The sequence below is a fragment of the Camellia sinensis genome, chromosome 3, assembly GCF_055761805.1.
Source record: "Camellia sinensis isolate YWXY chromosome 3, ASM5576180v1, whole genome shotgun sequence".
Lineage (NCBI taxonomy): Eukaryota > Viridiplantae > Streptophyta > Magnoliopsida > Ericales > Theaceae > Camellia > Camellia sinensis.
Genome location: NC_138963.1, coordinates 76733529 through 76758137, shown reverse-complemented (window position 1 = coordinate 76758137; position 24609 = coordinate 76733529). Strand labels below are relative to the sequence as shown.

The 24609-nt window shown below is 39.1% G+C and overlaps 2 long non-coding RNA genes across 3 annotated transcripts; both read left to right on the top strand.

Moving 5' to 3' along the window:
- Positions 1-14583: 14583 nt before the first annotated feature.
- LOC145821039 (uncharacterized) lies at positions 14584-17608 on the top strand. Of its 2 annotated transcripts, none has more exons than XR_014363078.1 (3): positions 14584-14970; positions 15539-15605; positions 16557-17608. It is a non-coding gene; the product is annotated as an uncharacterized LOC145821039 (long non-coding RNA). The 2 variants fall into 2 exon arrangements; XR_014363077.1 differs by lacking the exon at positions 14584-14970 and adding an exon at positions 15226-15286.
- A 163-nt stretch (positions 17609-17771) lies between these two features.
- On the top strand, positions 17772-22344 carry LOC145821038 (uncharacterized). Its single transcript, XR_014363076.1, has 3 exons — positions 17772-17928; positions 21897-21980; positions 22179-22344. It is a non-coding gene; the product is annotated as an uncharacterized LOC145821038 (long non-coding RNA).
- The last annotated feature ends 2265 nt before the right edge of the window (positions 22345-24609 follow it).

Below are 24609 nucleotides of genomic sequence, written 5' to 3'. Positions count from 1 at the left end.
GTTTAGATAAAATTTAAAGATTTTAAAATTTTAAAATTAAATATTGTTAGATGTACCAATCACTTTAAGCCAAATATAATTTTGTTTTCAAAAATTTTGAAATTGAGAAATTGTGTTTAAGGTTTGAAGCTGTTGTGTGTGTTTGTGCTGTTAAGTGGGTGCATATTGGTTGTAGATGATCCGAAGAACTCTCATTTGAGAGAGCTTGAAGGAGCAAAAGTGAGATTAACTTTATGCAGAGCTGATCTTCTTGATTTTGAGAGTTTACGCAAAGCCATTAACAGGTGTGATGGTGTGATAGACATGAGATAAAGTAAATTAAATTAAATTCAAGATCTGATGAGTTTCGAATCTGATTAAATTGAAAAACAAAAGCAAATTACAAATTAAAAAGTAAGCAAGCCCAAATCGTGCGAAATGTAATAATGAAGAAGATGAAAAGATATGTAGATAAACTAAAAAATAATAAAAAAAAAGAAATGTATATATATACACAAAAGTAATAAACACTGAAAAATACATATAAAGTAAGAAATAATATTATGAGCATAAAAATGAAGAAAATGAAAAGATATGCAGATGAACTAAAAATATTTAAAATTATATATACACACAAAGTAACAAACACTGAAAAAATGCATATAAAGTAAAAAATAATATTATACTGACCTTGTAATGATTTTTTGCAAATAATCAAACTTGCAAAACGTAACAATGGAGAAGATGAGTTATTATGAGAAAATAAAAGATGACTGGAATAAACTGAATAGAGAAATGTGTGTGTGGAAGTTGTAGGAGTTGTCGGTTTCTTTTTCTTTTTTTTTAAATTGAGATTGAGAGTGAGATAGTGTAGACACTCCATTTTTGACCGCCCTTAAGATTTGGGCGTTACTAATGGTTTACTTGGTGGTAAAAGGTGTGCAGGGCAAAGGTTCAATTTCTTCGGCGAGGAGAGAGACAAATCTCAACTTCACACCCCATTTTGGGCCAAAGTTGTTTTGGATGGTTTTTAGTCCTTAAAACCCTCTCTTTCAAAATATTTTTGAAATAAAGTTTCTACAATGTTCCGAGGCTCACGTTTTGTCAAATGATGCGCTTTTCGATAAACCGAGCAAGGACAAAGTGGAAATGAATGAAAGAGAGATGAAATCTTTGAAAAATCTTTCAAAACACTTTGTTTAAGGGTTTGGAGTTGAAGAAAAGAGGAAAGGAGAGAAGAAAACTAGTTCGGGAGAAGTTCGGCATGAATCCAGGTAGAAGAGGGTCGAGCAGGCCTCGTTGAATCGGGCCTATTCATCTACATACTTGGATTTTAGCTATGAGGCCATCACCGTTGGAAAGCTTACTTCCGAGGCTTCATTTTGCACTCAAGAATCTCCTAGAGCCAAGTCCGGGTGGGGGAGATATGATTGGTTGAAGTTGGGTATCATCCCGGTTGGATCGAATCTGCGCGGCTTCACCAAAATGGGCATAACTTTTTCCACAGGAGGAATTTTAATGTAAGGTTTGCGCCATTGGAAAGCTAACTTCCGGGGCTTCAATCTGGACACCCACCGGCCACTTTTTGGCCTTGGAAGCCACCACCGGCCATATATTTAGCCGACCGGCCAAATAGATGGCCGACCGACCATTTAAAATAGCCGACCGACCAATTTTGCTGGCCGACGACCTTCCGGTGTATTCGACAGATTGAATGGATGCCAGCTGTGCCAGCTGGAGGGCACGGACTGGATCCTTCATACACATGTATGGAGGATTTTTGCTCTTAGTTTGAAGCTTCTAAGAGAAGCTTTAGTCCATTGACTCTATAAAGGAAGCTCTCCTCTTCCTTGTACCAGGTTAGAAAAATCAGCTGGAGTTATATGCATACAACCCTCTCTATCTCTCTCATCCAAGCCTCCAAACACCCTTGACCTTGCATCATTTACCCTACACCTCATAGCACAAGGCCTCTATCCTTCATTCCAGCACTTTGGGATTGTTTTGGAGAGGTTAAAGGCTCAGAAATTTGGTCCAAGAGCTATTGGTTCATTGGTCTTCACGGGTAAGCCCTCTTCTCCTCTTTTCTTGCCTTATTTTGCTTTGTATCTAAGCCATACTTGCTAGCTTTTTTTGGGCTCCGACCCAAACTGTAAATAGTCATATTTTGAGCCTCTTTTCATGTTTGATCAAGGACCTCCTGCTGTTTGAGGTCTCCTACTACCACTTGCTTCTTTATCTCTCTTTTAGGCCAATTTTTGCATAGTATTTTAGGCTTACTTGTGAGCTGTTTTGGAATTTGCCATAAACTGTGAAATATCTTGTTTTGAGCCCCTCTTCAACATTGTTGAAGGGTTATCCTCTGTTTGAGAACAGAAGCTACCACTTGTCTCTTTACCCCTCTTTTAGGCCTTTTCTTGCATGATAGTTTGGCCTTATTTGTGATTATTTTCGTGGCTTGATGTAAACTATAAAGTGCCTTGTTTTGAGCCTCTCTTCAACTTTTATGAAGGGATCTTTGCCATTTGGGGCCAGCTTCTATCCCTTTGTGTTTAATCTCTCTTTTAGGGCCATTTTTGCATGATAGATTAGCCCTATTTGTGTTCATTTTTGAGACTTGTTATAAACTGGAAAAATGCATGTTTTGGGACTGTCTTGCATCTGTCTTAATGCTTCATGATCAAATAATGCATGCTTTGTATAGCTGTAAGTCATTCTGTGTGCCTAGTTTCGAGTTTCGGGGTTCATTCCATGCATCGGGTGCCATTTTTCCATGTTTTGGGGCTGTTTAGCATCATAATTCAGTGCTGGGATTTGCATGTTCATATGCCATTGTAGACACTCCATTTTTGACCGACCTTAAGACTCAGACGTCACCGATTGAGCGCTTGGTGATGTTGCATAATGTGCTCGTTCAGAAGTTTCAGAGTCGCGGCCGTGAGCCCTGCCTCCGGACTTCTGAACCCTTCTTTTTTGTATCTCTCCTCGGTTTGCGAACCAGACTCGGTTTTCTTTGTTTCTTTTCCTGAGGGGAGGGAGAGGTCCCGTAGACCATCTCTCAGTGGCCGTGGGCTACATTTTGTGGCCGCAGGCCATTTTGCCCATTTCGGAGTCCGGTTTCCGGTTTTTCGGGACCGTTGGCCGTGTGCCTCGGTTCGGGACCGCCTAACCATCTCCGTTTGTTCTGATTTTTGGCATACTTCCTTTCTGCTCCCTTTTGAGGGACACTGGGGTCTGAGAAACCCACTTTGTGGCCGAATGCCACTTTCGGTGCTTAACAGCCCGTTTTCGGGACCCCGAACTGCGTGTTTTGCCCCCCGAGCATTTGTTTTGCATCGGTTTTCGTTCATTTTTGGCAGGTGCCTCTGTTTCATCACCAGGAAGGTCACTGGAGGGTGGGAGGCCAGCAATTATCTTGGCAACCAGTTATGTTCCATTTTCGCCCTCCGACACCCGTTTTTCGCACTTCTGAGCCAATGTTGAACACCTTGGGGCCACTTTCTTCAACCTCAAACCACATATTTGTGTTGTACACACATAGGAGGACCCTAAAAGTTCATGGCCGGCCAGAAAATCCAATTGAACCTTTTGAACCCCTCCTTCCGAGCCAATGTTGAACACCTTGGAGCCACTTTCTTCAATCCCAAACCACATATTTGTGTTGTACACACATGGGAGGACCCTAAAAGTTTATGGCCGGCCATTAATTCCATTTGAACCTTTTGAACCCCTCCTCAAAATGGCTTTTTCTCCCTCCTGTTTTAGAGTTTCCAAATTCGAACCACAGGGTTGTGAAGAGAAGACCTGGGAAGCCACCTTTTTGTGGTGGCCGGCCACTAAAGAAAGTTGACCCTTTTGACCCCTAGCCGGCCGGCTAGGGGGGGTGGCCGGCCGGCCACCTGCAAGCCCAAAAGGTGGCCGGCCATGTTCCTCATGCCTGGTACTTTACAGCTGTATAGCTGTTTCCCCCAGAAAATATCTCAATCCGGGGGATATTTTGTAGGGGAAAGCCTTGGTCCTTTTCCCCCACCATTTCCTTCCATGCTCCCCCTCCTTTTGGTCCTTATAACCAGCTGCAAGCATTGTTCTTAGGGGTTAGAAAAATTGCTCCAAGGATATACATACATATCTCTATCCATCTCTCTCATTTTCCTTAAAAAACTCCTAAGTCCTACCTCATCTCTTCATCACCACCAAGCACCATCACCATCACTCCATTCCAGCAGCAAGGGGAGGAATTCCAGCAGCTTAGAGTCATCAAAGTTGGTCCAAGAAGCAACAAAAGCATTGGTTTTCAAGGGTAAGTCCACTTTCCCTCTTTTCTAGCTCATTTTTGCACCATTGCTTAGTCATATGTGCTTACTGATTTGAGCTCCGACCAAAACTGAAAAGGTCATTTTTTTAAGCTCATTTTCTTGTTTCATTAAGGGCTCAACCCTGTTTGAGCCCCCCATATTGCACTTGCTTCAATATCCCTCCTTGGTCCCCTTTTCTTGCATGTCTTGGCAGCCCATTATGCTTCCATTTTTGGGCATTTTACAGAGCTATAAAAAGTCTTATTTTGACCTTCTTAACATGTTTTATTAAGGGTCTTTGCTTGTTTGATGAATGCTTTGTATACCTCATGTTATAGCCACCTTTTGAGCCTCATTTTGCATTGCATTTCTAGCATGTTTGTATACTGTTTTGGGGTTTTTACAGTTCTGTAAATAGTCATATTTTTGGTCCCTCTTCAATGTTGTAGAAGGGAATTTTTCAGTTTGGGCTTTGCATATACCACTTGCCTCTTTGGCCACCTTTTGGCCCTTTTTCTTGCATAAGAGCTCAGCCATATCTATGTTTGTTTTTAGGGTTTTTACAGTTCTGTAAAGTGGCTTATTTTTGGCCTCTCTTCAATGTTGTTGAAGGGCCCTAACCTATTTGGAGTTAGCAGCTGTGAGTTGCTTCATAATCTCATGTTTAGGGCCATTTTTGCATGCCATTGTTGCCCTATCTTTGCTTGCTGTTTGGCCATGATTTGTACTGGTAAAATGCTTATTTTGGGGCTGCCTTGCTTCTGTCTTTTCATTCCATGTACCAATTATGCATGCTTTGTATAGCTGTAAGCCATTTCACGTACTTAATTTTCATTTCGGGAGAGATTCCATGCATCGGGTGTGTTTTCGCCTCATTTCGGGGCTGTTTTCCCCCACATTTCATTGCTGAAAATCCATTAGCATGCTTGCATATCATTTTCCATGCCATTGCATTGCGTATGCCATTGCCTCGGTTTGCGTGCCCGTGTGCACGTATTTCGAGGCACTTCATTTTCGTCCTTCGGCCTCTTATGTGAGTGTAGCTGAGGCTCTCTCATGTTAGTATAAGTCCATGTTGCATTCTATATGCCATTTTAGCCATATTGCATTGCGTATGCCATTGCCTCGGTTTGCGTGCCCGTGTGCACGCATTTTGAGGCACTTCATTTTCATCCATCGGCCTCTTATGTGAGTGTGGCTGAGGCTCTATCATGTTAGTATAAGTCCATGTTGCATTCTATATGCCATTTTAGCCATATTGCATTGCGTATGTCATTGCCTGGGTTTGCGTGCCCGTGTGCACGCATTTCGAGGCACTTCATTTTCATCCTTCGGCCTCTTATGTGAGTGTGGCTGAGGCTCTCTCATGTTAGTATAAGTCCATATCATATTTCCATGTCATTTGCATTGCGTATGTCATTTTCTCGGTTTGCGTGCCCGTGTGCACGCATTTCGAGGCATCTCATTTTTATAGCATTGTGTACGTTAGGATTGTATCTTAGTCGCATTTCATGCATGTCATGCATATTGCATCGTGTTCGGGATAGGAGTTAGCCCGGACACGGGAAACGAGGTGCATTTCGTACTCCGAGTGACGGAATGTGTCTCAATTCCCCAGTCACCGACACTCCGGATCATCCATGATGGAGTTAGGTCTTGTTGTGTTTTCATGTGCATTCATTCTATATTGAGTTGTGCAATTCGACTCCTCGGCCATCATGTCTCGGTATGCGTGATTGGTGGCACGAGGATCGAGGCATGCATATATTTGTGAAAATACATTGCTATGCCCCTTTCCTGCTCTCTGTTGCAGCAAAATGAAGAATCAGCAACTTTTCGGGACTTGGCACGCGTTTCAAGAATAACTGCTAAACAGAGGCTAATTGGGGCATCCCGGTGGATTTCCGCGCAAGACAACCCGGACATACATCATCTATCAGAAGTAAGGCAGTCCCTGGCTTGCATGCCAGTTTTATTTATTTTCTTAGTTGATTTGTTAATTAATTAGGAATTTGTATATTATTTGGACTGTAATATTCTTTTATTCGGAACTGTATTATTTATTCGGATCCTCTGCGCGAGGGCACAACTGTAATAAGTGTGCGTGAGTGTGATGTATGTCTTCCAACCCCCACGTCTTTCTCCCTTTTATTTACCTGCTTATGATGGTTAGATTAGGGCATATTTCAATTAGCATACAGTATGATAGCATGTTTGCATTCATTCATCTGTTTTGCATGCACCGGGCTCGGCGCATCATACTAACTGCATTGTACTTTCAATTCCAAATTGAATACATGATAGTCGTAGCATTTCATATGCCATCCTAGAATAGCCGAGCCTGCTATAGTTGCATTTTTGCATGTGTTGCATTAGGCATTTCTGTATAATTAGGATCATGCATGATTTCTAATGAGTTTCTGTTTTGGCTTGGAGTACTCGGTAAGCTTTATGCTTTAGCATCCTTGCATGCGTGTGAGTGGCTGCCATGAATAGCATGCTTACCATGAGGCTATGTGCTTATATGATATAACTGCCTGAATGCCTGTGGGTGAAGGTTGGGTTACTTAAATTGGAATAAATCATCAACTATTTGTTTTAAACCCACTAGATAGTGGCAAAACCATCTTTTCTAAGCCCACCCGAGAGTGGCAAAAGCTGCATTTTAAGCTTACTTGCGAGTAGCAAACCATCTTTCAAAAACAAGCATGAAATGTTTTGTTCCAATTCGGGCGACCCAGTCTATACTTATATGCTGTGCGCATCACATAGTAACCTAGACTAATAACCGGAATAAGGACATACAAAGTTTTGAAAAATAGATATCATGGTTAGTAGAGGCCGATCATTGATCGGGCGAGCGGGGGTGCTCACGAAGTGACCTTCCCCAATCGTACCCAAGTTCCCGAGCCGAGGCAACTTTGGTGATGACGGACACGTGGCCTTTGGCACCGAGTCAGGGTTTCCTAAATTTCCCATTTTAAAAACATTTAGGTGGCGACTCTGTATCTGGCAAAGCAGTCCATGTTTGGCACTTCTTTCAAAAATCAGTTTTCTCAAAACGATTTGCCGGATTTGGACTCTTTGGTTCAGACTTAGAACCGTGACAAATTTGAGAGTCCTGAGCTGTAGTGACCCTAAATATGAACAGAACGGGAGCTCAACCCTCCCGGGGCGTTCCGGGGACGTCTACAGTTTCTGGCGACTCTGCTGGGGATTTAGAGAACTTGACTCGAACTCGTGATATCTGTTTTTGACTACACTTGTGTGATTCTTTGCATTGCATTTGCGTTGGTGCGCCTAGGACACCGTGTTTGCCATCTGTTATTCCTGAACGGTTTGCCGGAGGCTTGCCTTGTCAAGGCATGACCATAAGGCTGATCGGTTGTGGGCTCTGCCAGCATAGGAACACAAACCCCGGTTTTACCGGGCACCCTCTTTGACCATTCGACCTAGTGCATATTCGGATCCATAGTGACCATTCCAAACTAGGACAGGTTGCTTACCCGTTTATAGGTAGTTTGAAACCGCTGTGTGCGTAGTGAAACCCTAGCTCCTGACAAAATAGGACAGGGAAACCCTACCCCAACATAGGGGTGTTTTGGCTCTCACTTATCTGTTATGTGCTTTAGAGTGCGTCTCTACAGGAATGCATGTATCAGTGTTTTAGTTTGGGCATCAGGCCTACGGGCGCCAGTTCAGTATTTTGGGTATTAGGCTTTCGGGCACCAGTTCAGTATTTTCGGAAATCAGTTATATCTGCGGGTATCAAGTTCAGTTTTGGGGACAGTAATTTTGGGAACAGTGATCAGTGGTCGAATATAGTTATTCAGTTATATTCATGCCTGTATTGGTGGGATTGCGCTGAGATGCTGCATATTTTCTCTTTCAGTTCAAAGACTCGGTTCAGAGCAACCAGTGTTCCCCTTTGCTGAGGCAAGACAGGAAAAAAGCTCACCGGTTCTTCAGATTCATAAGTCACCAACACGATCTATCTGATCCGTCAGTCACCAGTCACATCACCTCTGTTCAGTTCAGCAAAACTCGTAATGGCGCAAAATTCGGAAGAAATTGTGGTTATGGCAGCCACATTGGATCAAGGAATCACATTGCAAGGTTATACCGATGGTGGAGTGCCACACCCACCCAGGTCACCTGCCGCACATCCGATCTGGGAACCCCAGTTATTTCAAACCCGTGAGCCCACCACATTCGAGTTGATGGGAATGATTGGTGACCTTCAAAGATCCGTGGCGGATCTAGCCTGTGGAATGTCGGTTCCGCCGCCAAATGCATCGTATGCTGGAAATTTCATACCGCAGGAGCTCCCGCTACTGGGACGAATTGTAATCGAACTTAGCCAACCTGAAGCCATCCCAAGTTCCGGCAATGGCATGTCGACAACAACGGGACTCCGCTCTGATGTAGCAACTCAAACCTTCTACCAAGCCGAGGCGAGTGGTAAGAACAAGATAAAGGTGGACACCGATCCCTACGAACAACTCCTGTGGGCTGTTGAGGCTTTAAAAGCCGGAGGATTGAATAAACAGCAGGTGTTCGCTGTTGCTGTGAAAACTGTAGATGACATCTTCCCTACTCAGGCCGAGAGCAGTTTAAGCCAGAGGGAAAATCAAGATGGGGACCGTCGTGCCAGAGCAGTTCCTTCCAATCCTAACCCTGCACCTAGAAGAGATCAGAGAGCCAAGGCAGCATCTGCCGACCCTTTTTCGAGTGCGTCCAGCAAAAGTCAGCAAGCCTCGAATTGTCCGCCCCGAGGTCGCAGAGTCTTCCATGCCCTCTATATGCCTTTGTCTAAGGCCCTTCAAATCCTCGTCAAAAAAGGGCATCTCAAACCCCTCGAGCCTCGGCCTCTCCCGAGTCCTCTTCCAGCTAAGCATGATGGTACCCAGTACTGTGCATACCATCAGCAAACCAGTCACAGCTTCCGTCTTCGCCACGAAGTGCAAGATTTGATTGATAATGAAATTATCCTCCCTCCAAGCTCGGCAAAATCTGTCACCACCGGGCTGGTGGATTTCGAGGGTAATGCAAGTATGTGATCAGGGGTTGGACCACCTGCGGGCGGCGCGCGGTTTACCTCGGATGTGGCGTTTAGCATGCACTATTTTGAACATTTATGAATGCTGGTTTTTGTACATGCTGACTTGGATATTGGGTCAGTTTTGTTGTTTTGTTTTGAGTTCGTCTTTTTGTTTTGGGTCAGTCTCTTTTGTTTCGGGTCTATCTTATCGTATCGAGTCAGTCCTGTTGTATAGGAGTCGGGTGATTCCGGGGGGTGTTGCCTCAGGCGTCACCATTTTGTTTTATGTTTATCTTTTCGTTTTGCTTTGAGTCTGTTCTTGCTTGGAGCCAGTTACACCAACAGATTTGAATGAAATAGCAGTGGTTTTTCACGCTCTTGTGTTTGCCTCGGCCATGTGCCAATTGTGCCAGAAAGTTTGAATGGAACGGCAGTACTTTTCGCCTACTCTCCTGCACCCCGAAATCATTGCATCGACCTAAGTTTTTCAAAACTTTTTTTTAAAAAAAAAAAAAAACACCGCGGTGAAAACAAAGAGGAAGGAATTCCTCGGGATTTGCAAAACTTTGATCAATTGAGAGAAAGAGAGGCGTGCTAAGCCCTTAATGAATGGAATCATGCTTATTAACGTGAGTACTGAGAAGGATCCTGGCTTGATCCAGATTGGTTCTACACTATCTTCAGCGCGAGCGATTTGTCGCTTTCTTGAAAATTTTCAAAAATAAAATGTTTTGCGCGGTCCTGCGAAGACTTGTGTGGAATCGCTCTTGAGATTGTGCAGTTTAGGATCGCTCTCAGCCTCGAGACTTGAGCCCTTGCTTTCAAACCTTGACCTTGGATTCAGAATGTTCAACGGTCAACTACGACGTGAGGCCTGTGTGGCCAGATTTGAAGCAGCCCTCGAACAAGAGGCCAGGAAAGTCAGATCAAAAAGATCAGATCTCATCAAGAGAAGCATACGAAGCTAGAACAGCAGCCATTCTCCTAGATTCAGATAATTTCAGGATCTCAAAACCATTTGGCATGGACTCGTTACGCTTTTACCCTTTGAGAGGCTCGCTGGGCCGAAAACCCGGAAGGGCGACCCAGGCAAAAGTTAGAGCAAGAGAAAAATACAAAAAAAAAAGAAGCAAAAAATGCAAAAGAGAAAAAAAAGAAAACAAAAAAAAAAGAAAAATGAAGGAAAATGCAAAGAAAAGAACAAAAGAAAAGAAAATCAAAAAAGAAAAGAAATGAAAAGAATTGAAAAGAAAAGAAAAACAAAGCTCGCAAGGTCGAAAACCCGCAACGGGCGCCTTGGCAAAAGTTAGAGCCTAAAAAGGAGAGGTTAATACCCGAGTGTACCTTAACCCCGAACTACGTGAGGCTTGATTCCCATCTTTGGGATACGTAGGCAACTTCATTCTGAAGTCCAGCCGTAAAACAATTCGATTGTGTCCATATAACGGCTTTGATCATCTTTGCCTTCTCTGTATCCGAGAGTCGGGTTGTGTTCATCACTCTGAGGACTGCCTACAATGCGCTGCGGTGTCATTCAAACAAGGGGCAACTTTCCGTTGCCATTCAATGCGCCGCGGTGCCATCCAAACAAGGAACAACTTTCCATCGCCATTCAATGCACCGCGGTGTCATTCAAACAAGGGGCAACTTTCCGTTGCCATTCAATGCGCCGCGGTGTCATCCAAACAAGGGGCAACTTTCCGTCGCCATTCAATGCACCGCGGTGCCATCCAAACAAGGGGCAACTTTCCGTTGCCATTCAATGCGCCGCGGTGCCGTTCAAACAAGGGGCAACTTTCCGTTGCCATGCAGTTCCCCTCAAGCAAGGGGCAATCTTCCTTCGAATCCGAGGTTGTGCATCTCGAGAGTAGGTTCCGTGCTCGTTGAGCAGTGGTCGTTTGCAAAAATAGTTTTTGACAATTTTTAATGAAGTTGACTAATCTTCTCGAAAAGTATTCCATTTTCAAAACTGGACCATTTCTTGGACCCAAAAGAGGAAAATTTTCAGTGCTCACAGCCTAACTTGCATGATTTTAAATCAGAAAATTGAGCAAGCATGTTAATCTAATTCTCATTTTGGTCAAAATTTTTTAGGAGAAAACTAAAACGAAAAATGGTCAAAAGGATGAGCTAGGGGCACAGTTGAGTCAGGCTTTCTGTCTTTTCCCCTTTGTCAAAATACTTGCCAGAAAGGGCGCTCTACTTGTCGGAAAGGGCACCGTATTCGCCAGAAAAGGGCACAACAAAGGGCAGAAAGCTCTCACATCCTCCAAGCAGCGAGGTATCATGTTTTGGGGCTGTTTAGCATCATACTTCAGTGCTGGGATTTGTATGTTCATATGCCATGTTTCATCATTTTCAATGCCTTTGTAGAGTTGTGTTTTGTGCCTTAGACTCGGGGCCATTGCATTGTGCGTGTTTGCATGCATCTTGGTTGCCTCATTTTCATCACATGGCCGCTGATTTTGGCATGCTTGCGAGCTATCCATGTTAGTTTAAGTCCATCATCGCATGTTGTTGCATGCCATGTTTGCTTACATGTTTAGGTTGCGTGCCTAGTATACATTGCTCATTTGCATGTTCATGTTGCATACTTAGCCTCCATGCCTAGGTTGCATTTCATTGAGCATGCATCCCTTGCCTCTTGATCAACCATGATAGGGGTTGGGGCCCTTTGATGTGTTTTGTGCTTGCATTTCATTTGATATTGAAGTTGCACACTTGGCTTTTGGGCCATCATGCATTGAAATGCGTGATTGATGGCCCGAGGGTCGAGGGCCATGCTCCCTTGAGTCCATTGCATGATAGGGAGAGTGGCCATGCATACATTGCTTTGAATTTCCGTGCCATGCACTGTCTGCCCTCTGCTGCTGTCAAATAACAGGTTTTGCAGGAAGCTTTGACCGGCCGGCCACCTATACTGCCGACCGGCCATTCATTGTTGGCCGATGGATTTACAAATGGCCGATAACCATCCGGACATGGCCGGTGGTGATCCCACTTGGTCGGTGATGCTCCCCAGTGTCCAGAGAGTGCACCTTGGGAGTTGCACAATTTTCAGAGGAGCAGAGCAGTGTAAACAGAGGCAACAGTGGCATGGCACGGGTTTCCAAGCAAGGCGAGTCAAGCATGCATCATCCACGCATTTCGAGGCAGGGGCTGTGGCCACTTTAATTCTTTGTTTAAATTGTTAATTAATTGGAACTTCTGTAATAATTAATTTAGCACTATTCATTCGGACTGTAATATTTATTCGGACCCTCCGAGCGAGGGCAATTGTGTAATAAGTGTGCGTGAGTGTGTGTATGTCTTCCAACCCCACGTCTTTCTTCCCTTTTATTTACCCGCTTATGATGGTAGACGAGGGCATATTTAAATTAGCATACCTTATGCTATGCATGCGTGCATTCATACATTTGTCTTGCATGCACCGGGCTCAACGCATCATTCTAACTGCATTTGTATTTCAATTCCAAATTGAATACGTGATTAGTTGTAGCATTTCACATGTCATTATAGATTAGCCGAGCCTATCTTAGTCGCATTTTTCATGTGTTGCATTAGCCATCTTAACATGAACTAGGATCATGCATATGATTACTAACTAGTTTTTGTTTTAGCTCGGAGTACTCGGTAAGCATTCATGCTTTAGCATACCGCATGCGTGTAAGTGTTGCCATAACAGCATGATTACCATGAGGCTAGCTGCTTATGTGATATAACTGCTTCAATGCCCGTGGATGGAGGTTGAATTACCTAAATTGGAATAATGCATTAAAACCGTGAGTTTTAAGCCCACTAGATAGCAGCAAAATCATGTTTTTCTAAAAGCCCACTCGAGGGTGGCAAAACCTGCATTTTAGCCTACTTGCGAGTAGCAAACCATCTTCAAAACAAGCATGAAATCTTTTGTTCCAATTTAGGCGATTTGGTCTATACTTGTTTGCTGTGCGCATAACATAGTAATTCTAAGCTAATAACCAGAATAAGAACACATAACATTTTCAAAAACGGATGTCACGGTTAGTAGAGGCCGATCTTCGGATCGGGCGAGAGGGGGTGCTCATAGCTGACCTTCCCCAATCGTACCCAAGCTCCTGAGCCGAGGCAACTTTGGTGATGACGGACACGTGGCCTTTGGCACCGAGTCAGGGTTTCCTAAATTCCCCCATAAAAATATTTAGGTGGCGACTCTGTATCTGGAAAAGCAGTCCATGTTTGGCACTTCTTTTCAAAAATCTGTTTCTCAAAACGATTTGCCGGATTTGGACTCTTTGGTTCAGATTAAGGACCGTGACACAAATTGAGTCCGAACTGTAGCGGGGCGTTCGAGGATGTCTACAGATAGATATTATTGTGAGTGATGGATATAGATGAATATTTTATTATTTTGGGATAAGTATTATTATGGGTGATGGATATGGATGAATATTTTATTATTTTTTAATTTTATATTTTATACAGGGAGAAGGAGTGAGAAGGCTTGAAGAGTGGGAAGGGAGATAAAGGGAAGTGCCACGTAATATTTTTTTTTTTTTCAAAATTATGAGAATTTAGGATTCAAGTTTTAGAGTCTTTTGACTTAACAACTATATTTGGTTATATATATAGTATAGATATAGATGTCTATTAAACTAATAGAATGAAATGATTTTTTTAATATATCAAACTAGTGACAACCAATCTAAATATGTGTAGATCATGATAGTATTGATAGTTGTAAAATTAGTGGTAGTGGCTCGGTTGCAGCATCAGTAATTTTTATTGATGTTGTGGTGGTGGTGGTAGGCAGTTGTGGTGGCAGTTATCCTAGGATAGTAGTTGATAGTTGTAGGGTTGGGGTCGTGGCTGTGGTGACAGTAATGGTACTGATAAACAATGGTAGTAGATGGTGGTAGTGGCAATAGTAGTATAATGGTAGTGGTAGTAGGTGGGTAGTAAGGAGTAGTAAGGTAGTAATTGTGGTGGTTGTGGTGCCGGTTATAGTATGGCGTTGATAGCGAATGGTACACTACAAGAGATATGACTTTTGACGACGTTTATTTAACAGCGTTTTATTAAACGCCACATTTTATAATATTTAACGACGTTTTTCAAACGTCGCTTTTGTTTAATTTCAAAACGGCACCGTTTCAGTAACCAAAGACGTTTGAAAACGCCTTCGAATGTCCTATCTCTCTATCTCTTAAATGGGCGAGCGGGTGAATATCAAATATAAAATATTTTGTAGCCCAAATCTCTCACTCACTCAGTCTCTCGTTCGCTCTCTCTCTCTCTCTAAACCGTCTCATCAGATCGAGTCATCTCTCGCTGTAGCCCTAATCGAAGTTCTCTCTCTCAATTTCGATTTCGAAATCTATGTTTCAGTGATTCTCTCTCAATTTCAAAACTTATTTTGAATCTGAGAATAATTGTTAAAGCCTTTGTAATTATTTTGAATCCTCACGCCTTCAAATCTCGCCTCTCTCTCAACCCTCTCTAAACCCTTATCATTCTCACAGATTCATTTTTTAGATTCAGAGCGATTTCGATTTCGAAGCTCCACCGCCGCCACCGTCTGCACCAGCTCGATTTCTCTAATTTCGATTTCATCTGAACCTCTAATTTCGATTTTGATTTCGAAGCTCCACCGCCACCGCCATTTGCACCAGCGAGGTATCGATTTCTCTCTCTCTCTCTCTCTCTCTCTCTCTCTCTCAAGCTCTTCCTTCCCGTCTCTCTCGATTTGGTTATTAAAATTGAAATTGTAAGCAAGAAACTACAAGTTGATTTGTATCTGAACACATCATTTTCTTCCTTTCTTCACTCTCTACTTCGTTGAACTAGACTTAAGTCTTTGCTTCAAGTCCGGATGTGTGTGTGTGTGTGTGTGTGTGTGTGTGAGAGAGAGAGAGAGAGAGAGAGAAAAGGAGGAGGAGAAGGAGAAGGAGATCTCCAATATCTTCACTTTCTCTACCTTCAAATCTTGTGTGTATGTATATTTGGATTTATTTGTGTATATTACATGTTTGTTTATATGACAAGCTCAAGTTGAAGTTCTCCATTTCTTGTTCTCTGTTAGATTTCTATTATTTGCCCCTTCTTCCCCTGGGTTTTGAAGTGAGAAATTTTGGGCAAGTTGTTTTTTTTGTTTTTGTTTTTTCCCCTGATTTCTGAGTTGGGTTTTATTTATTTTTATTTTTATTTTTTTATTTTTATTTTTATTTTTTTGTGGTTCTTGCAGATCTCTATAGAAGCTAAGGAGCTGTGATCAGTACTGTCTTATTCATCACTCTACTTTTTCAGGGAAGGTTAGTGTTTTTTTTTTTTTTTTTATGCACAGGATAGGGATTCATAGCCAAATGACAACTACTGTTGTACCCATTTGGCTGGGCAAAGGCTACTACCTGTCTCTAGTACCCATTTGGGCATGTGATGAGCTAGTCTTTATGGCCTAGCCCCTCTATATATAGTCGTTCGCCTCCTTTGTTTCAAAGCAAGCAAGCAAGCAGGCAACCACCCACCTCCCTCAAACCCTTAGGCTTCATTTCTTCATGTCCAGACCTCTGGTGGTTCAACTCCATCTCAAAGCCTACCATACTTCCCGAATGGCTCCAACAATCAGTTTACACAATCTACCATCCACACCCTACTTCTGAAAATACCCTGACCTGAAAATCCAAACTCTAGAATCTAGACTAACAGAGGTTGGTCTGAAAGCCATCCCAACCTTTTCTTATCTGGCCACCTTTGTTATTCATTTTGTAAAAAAGCATAAGGAATTGGGGAAAGGGTTTTGTTTGACTTACAAAAATAAAAATGAAAGAGAAGGAAAATAAATATGAAGGGAAAAGGGTTCTATAAATAAAAAGAAAAAAGGAGGAAATGGCTTGGCACAAAGTATGTACTATATAATTTGTCATACGATGCTTGATATGTCATATGATATTGGGGTATCTGTAAAAGGAAAAAGTATTGCCGTTGATGTCTTCTATGACAACCCTTATTTATCATTAAAAATAGAGAAATAACATTGGAAATGATCTATTTTGGGCTGAAGAAAAAAATATAATTTTAAAAAATAGAGAAAAAAAGGTCTTAGTTTCATGTTTAGTTATTTTTCAAGGGAAATATTACACTCATGAAGCTTATTTTATCCCAGAATGGTGTATCCTCACAAGAGCCACCAAATGTGCACATTTTCTAAATTTTAAGTAACTGACTTACAAAACATGCATGATTGATTTCCTTGTGATATACAGATACCTATTAAAGCTCCTGGAAGAGCTCGAGGTGAGCTGGAAATTACTTATTTGGATGAAGAATTGTGGCGAGTTGATGTACTGGAAGTGCTAGATATTTTCTGCTGCTGCTGTTGTTTTTTTTTTTTTTGGGGGGGAGGGGGTGGGGGGGTGCAATTGGGATCTGGATGTTATTTATTATCAGTTGGACAACGTTTCTTTGCTTACCATGAATTATGTTGTTCATTAAATTTTAAATTTCATATTTATTTATATCTTTTGTGATTTTTCCTTATGACAGAGTATCAAGAGGTGACATAGGGAAATTGTTCATCTTGAAAATGATTGATCCTTCTTACAGAGTCCCAGTTCCAGCCTGATGCACTCAAAAGTACTGCCTTATGAGAATAGTTTCTAGCTCTGTGTTTTCTTTTGTTAATGCTGCTTATTCTTATTGGCTCAGGTGCCATTCCTAGCCACTGCTGGGTCAAGAACCCGTGGCGATCTATTAGTTATGTGATTAGGGATGTTATTGTGGTTTTTGGATTAGCTGCATTGGCAAATTTCTTTGACAATTGAGTTGTTTAGCTTTTTTACTGGGCTGTCCAGGGGACAATGTTTTGGGCACTGTTTGTTCTTGGTCATGATTGGTAATATACATAACATGCTTACAGTTCCTGTTTTGGAAATTAAATTTGAAGGCTCATTTTTGTGTTTTTTTTTTTTTTTTTTGTTTTTTTGAATCTACAGTGGCCATGGAAGCTTTTCCGACAACCCTTTATTGAACAGTGTTGTGGGACATCTCCTGCATTTGTCAATTCTTGTGCCTTATCATGGATGGTGTGTTCTTGATCTTAACTCTTTTATTCTGATATTTGTATATCTGTCTAGATTGAGTTTGTGAAGAAATGGCGTTTGTGCACATGACTGATATATAATTACAGGAGAATTAGCCACAGAACTCACCATCAGAATCATGGACATGTTGAAAATGATGAATCATGGGTACTGGTAATACTTCTGTAATCTTCCCTCTCTGCTCATCTTTTTCTGTTAATCCATTCATATTTTCATCATTTTTAGTAGTTGACAATATTCTTGATATATATACTTTTTCTTACAGCAATGTTATGTATCCAGAAAAGTGTTTAGAATTTGAAATGTGCAGACTGGATTTATTTTTTTCTGGATACATAGCATTTTTTTTTTTTTTTTTTTTATGGTTCTAGTGTTTCATATATGCTAGTATTTAATTAATTACTATTATGGTTGCAGTTGCCTGAGAAGATATACTTCAATTCCATTTGATTCAATCTTGTTGCACATTTATCATAGATTTTTGTTATGTGGTTGGACACCGTTACTTACTTGCATGCCTTGGTACTGCAGACAGGTACTAAATATTTTTTGTTCTCAGTTTTTCCAAATATGCTTAGATTTAATCGATTCCAAAAAAAAAAAAAAACTTCCCCCCAGTCTCATGTCTCTCTAAACAGGAATGCATTTAAGAAACAAATATTTCTTGTAGTGAACTTCAGATGCACTAAATATTAAATTTCATTCCAATGAGAAGAAAAGTGACAGTTGCTAATTATAATATTGGAGTCATCTTAAATGAGATTCACCCCTTCCCAACTTTTGTTATGTTAGGCAAGGTTCTTTGTATCAGCAGCCCCTTGTGTTCCATGTTGGTAACCTAATGGTCCTGGGTAGAATTGGACCAAATGCTTTTGTGGCTATTCTTCAAAATTTTCACTAAGAATCCTTCACAAAGATTGATGTAGTAGTGATCTATGATACATAAAGAGAAATGTTAGGAAAATAATTTGTCTTACAATTCACTTAGAATAATATTGCAAAGGGGTTAGACTTGGCTGTCAAAGTGTGCCTGCTAAGGCTTTTGGGATTACTCTCTCTCTCTCTCTCTCTCCCCATATATATATATATATTCTAATGGGTTTGGAAAATTCAAACTTCGAGATATTACAGTTGCCTGTCTCTGCTCTTCTTTCCTTTTATTTCTAGATTCTCTTTTCCCATTGTTTCTTATTCTTATTCTTTACTGCTATCTTGTTATAGCACTGGCACATGTAGTGTGTGTCAAAATTGCTTCTTCATTGGCTGTATTTTTTTATTTTTTTTATATACTAATTATAAAATAAAATAAAATATCATATGATAGGGAGAACTGAGATCCCTTTATACCATCTAAACTTTAAATCATTATAATAGCTCAATTTCTCACCATGAATTTTAAGTCTTGTGCTCAATTTCTATTGGTGATGCCATAAGCCTCTGTTAGATTGTTCATAAGATAATTTAATTTGGATTAGACTGTTATCAAATTATTGGTTAAAGATCTCGATAACGTAAGCTATGGTTAAACATCTGGACGTGTGTTCGGCACATGGTGGTGTGTAGGGGGTGGAGTAATAACACAACATGAAACTTGAGTTTACAAAGAGATGGTTTCATTTTCCTAGCACTTATTTGTTGCTTGGAAGTACAAAATTTTGTTGTGTCATCACATGGACAATTTCAACATAGCATAATTTGTATTAATTCTTGAGTAGCAGGCAAGCATTTTTGTGACCAGAAACAGCCACGCTGAATGCTGAAAAATGCTTCTCATTGCTGAATGAGTTTTCTCATAACTTGTTATTCAGCATTCACATGTTGCCTTGTGCACCAAATGTTAATTAACCTTAGAACACTTGGTTTGCAATGGATTAATTTTTATAAATTAAACTTATAAGCTTAAATACTTAAGTTGCTTGGATCTTATGCCTCAAGGTTTCACCTCCTCTAACGATGGGAGGTTTTTTTGCTTTCCTTTCTTGGCTTTGTATGCTGTGGTAAAGAATGTTCCTGATGTTTAGTTTTCTCAATGTTGCTTGTGATCAAATCTCATTATCCTCTTTGGCCCTCACCAACTGTTGACTATTCACTATTGCTATTATTTTATTTTTATCTTACACCCATCATTTTTTTTCAAGTGCCAAGGGTCATTGAACTAAGTTCTTTTATGAGTCAACAACCCTGGTAAGCACACAATTGATTCTCATAGTATGGTCTATCTTCATTTTATTTTATTTTTTGATTGACAACAAAGAGTATCAATAAAGATTAAAATAAAAGTACAAAAGGATAGGCTTGCCTTTAAATTAAATGTGTATTGATCTATTCAATCATTTAAAATCTGAATGAGGATTGATTGAGGAATTCTATGATTATCAACTTAAATTTTCTACGAAACCTGAAATTTGAAAATATTGCTGATGCCTTAGGGAATTATTGGAGATGTTGTTTCCATGGAATTTGATCTTAGATGCTTACAGTTATAAATGGTTTAGCACCTACTCCATCATAATTGGGATGACAAAAAGGTCTTTTACATGCAACAAGTATTGGTTTTTTGGGAATTTTTTTTCATTCCATTCCATTCCATTTTTGTACTTAAATCTTATTTTTTTTATAATGCCAATCTTATTCCTTTTTATTACATACTCTCAGAGTACATGTGACATATAGGCAATGCTACATGGACTTTAGGATTGTTTAGATTGTAGAAAATAGTTTCAAAACCTCTATTTTGGCTGGGGCATCACCACAAATTTCAAAACCTCTCTTATTGTAGTAGTATTAGTTTATAATATTTTCAAATTGGAAAAATAATATTGTAGACCTTAGTTTATAAAATATTCATATACATTAGTGTATAAATTTTTTTGATTGCATATACATTAGTATATATATATATATATATATTTAAATTACATAAACATTCATCCATAAATTTAGAGTGCAAATTTCAGTTTGCCCCCATGGTTCAACTCAAGCTTCATGAACTTTAATGGCCAACAATAAAACCAATACACAGAGTGCTACACTAGCATATGGTTAGCTCATAGATTGGTTGTTCAAATCTATAACTTTTTTTATGCTTATATATGTCTTTTCTCAATTATTTTGCTGGATTTTTGATTAATTGAGTGGTTGGGTCAGTGGGACATTGGTTAAAGTTTGGATTTGTGATAAATTTTGCTGGATGAAGTGAAGGCTTCTCATGATGGCTACGTTTCATATTTTGGATTTTTTCAACATACTTCTATAACAATTATTTAAACACAAAATTATATAATGAGGCGAATGGAACTTGAACCTAAGACCTTTGATCTAAAAAATTCAAATTGAGGGTTATATGTGGTTTGTGTATAAACTGGTGGTAATCCCTGTGTGTGTTTCGACACGAACTAACTAGTAAGGGTTAATATATCTCATCAAAATTCCAAAATAAAAAAGTTTCATAAAATAAAATAAGAAGGCTGCTATGGGTTGCTATGGGACTATGGTAGTGTTTGGATGCTGAAACTATCAGTAGTTTTGGTGCACAGCAAAGGTAATTACTGATAGAGATGCCGGGAAGTCTAGAGGGCATGTGTTTTGTTACGTTATGTGCTATTTGCAGGGTGAAGCATGTGATGGTGACGAGTTTTCTTTTGGTGTGTGGTGCAATGACTATAACATGTATATGTGACAAAATATCAGAATCTAGATTTGGTAGTATTCTTAGCATTTGGATACAACTTTTTTGGCTTGATTTCTTATTTTCTGTGGTTTACTTATTTTTGACAGTTTTTTGTGCCTTTCTGATCATAGTATATGTTTTGTTTGGTGACCAATTTAGTTGGTATGTCTGGTTTTGTCAGTTTTTCTTATGTGACACCATTGGAATTTTATCTTTATGAACTAATTGAATACATGTGTTAGAAATTCCTTCAATTGGTTTGTTGTTTCTGTGAGTGCATTCCACATCACTCTGTGAGAGTACCACATTCAACCTCATAAGCTGAAAATGAAAAAGCAAAAACCTTCAGCACTTTTCTATTTGGGTTGCTTCCAGAATATCAGCTCAACTTCCTGAAATGTGAATATAATTCATCAAAACTCTAAAAATACCCTTACCACTTTTTCTCTAAAAGAAGCTTTGGACCATATCACCAATGCTTTTTCATGTTATCTGTATTTTCCTAAATTAGAGAATAGTTTTCAAAAACAATATAACTGCTTGAAGTCTCGTGCACAACCTAGGAAAGCAATATGAATGCTAGGTGTCCAGAGCACGACCTTCAGATCATGCTACAATCTAGTTGCTCTATGATTTCTATGCAATATTAGGATCAAGTGATTCTAGGAAAAATTAGAATGTAATGAGTCAAATGCAAGATTCAATTAAATTGTGATTGACATGCCTAACTTTCTCAAGGCATACAAGTCAGCCAAAAGAATTTGTACATTCATTATGTTAGTCATATAAGGTGCATCATTTTTCATATTTTTGACTAGTAATGTGTGCTTCAGGTCAAGGATCGTCTTTGATTATATGTGTGGGAATGTTGACTGGCTACGCATATACATTATACAAGATGTTATCTCAACTCACAGGTAGATAAGAAATTATTCTAGTGTTTGTATTCTATCTATTTAGGTAATTATTCTACTGTCCTTTTCTTTTCTTCTCTTTCTTCCTTCCCCAAAACCCCTCTGTAGGTATGTGGGAAAAAAGAAATAAAATTTACTTTTTGAAAGCTAAAATCCTGTTAAAACAGGTGTTTAATTGTGTTTTTTGCTTGTATTTCACAGGTATTCGTATTTTGGTGAACTCAAATTCCTATTTTGGCTCAAATAAAGGGGCATCCAATTTTGGTGACTCCTTAGTGTCATTCAAATGATGTGTGAAAGTTTTTTTTTTGCACAACGATTGTGAACTATCATTTGATAAGATTTTATTATGTGAATGAGAGTTATTATTTCATATTAGTGTTATTTTTCAGTTTTATTAAAGGTATTTTTTTAGTTTAATAACATAAAATTAGCACAATTTTTTTTTAAAAAAAAGAGAGGCTATCATGGCGTTTTTAAAAACGTCGCTACATAGCATGGTGACGTCATGTTACCGTTAGTAGAATTTTTAGCGGCGTTTTATGACGTTTTTAAAGCGCCATAGAGTTATAGCAACGGCCGTATTTTTGACATTTGGTATTAAGCGTCGCAAAAGAAATTAGTGGCGTTTTTAACAAATTTAGCGGCATTTTTTAAACGCCATTAAAAATCTGATTTCCAGCCGTGGTAGTAGCATGGTGGTGGTGACTCTAGTAAAATGGTGGTAGTTGTGATGGTGGTGGCAGTAGAACCAACAACAATGGTGGAGGTGGTAGAAGAGTGGTAGCAACAACAATGATGGTTGAACCATTACAGAACCAAGCCCCAACAATGGCTTCCACAGCAGAGAGTAATGAGTACAAGTTCTTGGTCCTTTCCTGCAGCAGCAACAACAAAATATTCCACAATAAAATTCATTATCAAAAATCTTTGCTCAAAAAACAAAAAAATATATATATTCATTATCAAAAGTCAATATATGCAAGTACATCTTCAACATTTTCAGCACTGCCCAACACTATCAACTATAACACACCAAAAAAATAAAATAAAATAAAAATTAATTCATTAAGGGTTGGGCCGGTGGTAATGGCCTAGGATTTAGGGGTGTGTTTCCTCTAAAGTCTCAAATTAACCTCTTAGAAGTCAATTCATACGTTGCTTTGTCTTAGACTTTAATTGGGCCCTTGCATGGGATTGCCTTCCCAAATCAACAAGTCTAGTGGGCCAGATAGCAAGTTAAATATATATATATATATATATATATCAGAACCCTAGGCTTTGGTTTGAGTTTAGTGGGCCAGATTGCTTTAATTTCTTTTTAGAAAAATTAGTAAAACATCTCTCTCCAACTTGTGTAGTAGGAGAGGTTCAAGATATTTTTTTTTTATTAGCTAAAGTCTCTCGATGAAATTTCTCCGTAATCCTATTAGAGAAATTTCTCTATGAAAAATAAATTTCTCTGTCAATGCTGAAATTTCTTTGAGTTGAGTGAAATTTCTCTGACTCAAGCCAAATTTCTCTAAATCGAATTTTCTTTGTGAAAATATTGAGAGACCTTAATTATTATGAAAATATTGTATGTCCTTTATTTTATAAAATTTTAATATCATGAACCTTAAAAAAAATTCCCCTCTTTTTTTTCATTCACAATTTTGAGATGCAAATATAAGATTGTACAACCTGCAAAGCCTTAGCATTTTCAACTATTGTTCAGATGTTCCTTCAATAGAACAAGCTTATCAACTTGGCTGTTTAAGCTAACTTTTCTTTCTTTTTTTTTTCTTTTTTTTCTTTTTCTTAGGATTTTTTCATTATTATTATGAAAGAGATTAAAAAGAAAACTAAAAAGTGAATTACTTAAAAATCGAATAAAGAAAAATAAACTAACAAGTTTTACAAACTTTCTATATTCATCCCAAATCCTAGGCCTTCGCCATAAGACCAAAACCTTTTTTTTTTTTTGGGAGGCGACACCTCTTCTTAATAAATTAATCTTGTAATATTTTCAAATATTGGTGTATTATTAAGAAGATTTAATAGGTATAGAGCCATTTCTTTTTTCTTTATTTGTTTGTAATAAAAATTTGAATAAAAACAATGTCATAGTCACTTACATGACATCTATCAAATTATTCAAGTAAATACATTTTCAAATTTCTAAATTCCATCATTGCAAGTTACATTAGTAAAAAAAAAAAAAAATGTTTAGATTTATTAGTTTATATATAATATTTTTCAACTAGTAAAAAAGGAAATAATAACATTATTCTATATCAGCACTTCACTTGGATTCAATTTTTGTAAAAAGAAGTTGTTTACTGATGTTCATCATTTTGCAAAAGTGAGATAAAATGGCAAAGTCTCAGACCTTATTGAAATTAACATTCCCCCAATCTAACCATTTTGGAGCGGATTTCAAAATGGTATCTAAACCGAAAGAGATTCAATCCCATTTTAATATTGATTCACTTGCATTAAATTCCCAAAATCATGCTTTTTTTATGTTGTATTTGGTTGGGGGATTTGAGAAGAGATTTGGACAGGAAAATAGAAAAGGTAAGTGAAATGTGAATAAAACATACCTATATTTCCCCTAGTTTCACATACTTTTTCCCTTTCCCTTTCTCTT